Genomic DNA, 743 nt, shown 5'->3' on the forward strand with positions numbered 1-743 from the left:
AATATTTGGGATAATTAATAGGGGAAACTATTGATTAATTAGGGGAATAAATAAGGAAAATTTTGGAATATTTTGGAGAAATGATGGGAGAAAATATTGATAAATAAAGAGGAAAAAATGAGGAAAAATTGGGAATATTTTGGATCAATACCAGGACAAAATTCTGATAAATAAAGGGAAAAATGATGAAAAATTGGGAATATTTTGGATAAATGATAGGGGAAAATATTGATAAATAAAGGGAAAAAATGAGGAAAAAAGGTAGAAAAATGGGAATAAATCAGGGAGGAAAATGAAGAAAAATTGGGAATATTTGGGGTAAATAATAGGGAAAATATTGATAAATAAAGGGGGAAAATGGGGAAAAATTGGGAATATTTCGGATAGATAATAGGGAAAATATTGATAAATAAAGGGGGAAAATGGGGAAAAATTGGGAATATTTTGGATAAATAATAGGGGATAAATATTGATAAATTAAGGGAGAAAATGCGAATAAATTTGGAATATTTGGGATAAATAATAGGAGAAAATATTGATAAATAAAGGGAAAAAATGAGGAAAAAAGTTGGGAAAATGGGAATAAATAAGGGAGGAAAATGAAGAAAAATTGGGAATATTTGGGGTAAATAATAGGGGAAATATTGATAAATAAAGGGGGAAAATGGGGAAAAAGTGGGAATATTTGGGATAAATGATAGGACAAAATTCTGATAAACGAAGGGAAAAAATGAGGAAAAATT

The sequence above is a fragment of the Onychostruthus taczanowskii genome, unplaced genomic scaffold (genome assembly GCF_017590055.1).
Source record: "Onychostruthus taczanowskii isolate IOZ18803 unplaced genomic scaffold, ASM1759005v1 scaffold1219, whole genome shotgun sequence".
Lineage (NCBI taxonomy): Eukaryota > Metazoa > Chordata > Aves > Passeriformes > Passeridae > Onychostruthus > Onychostruthus taczanowskii.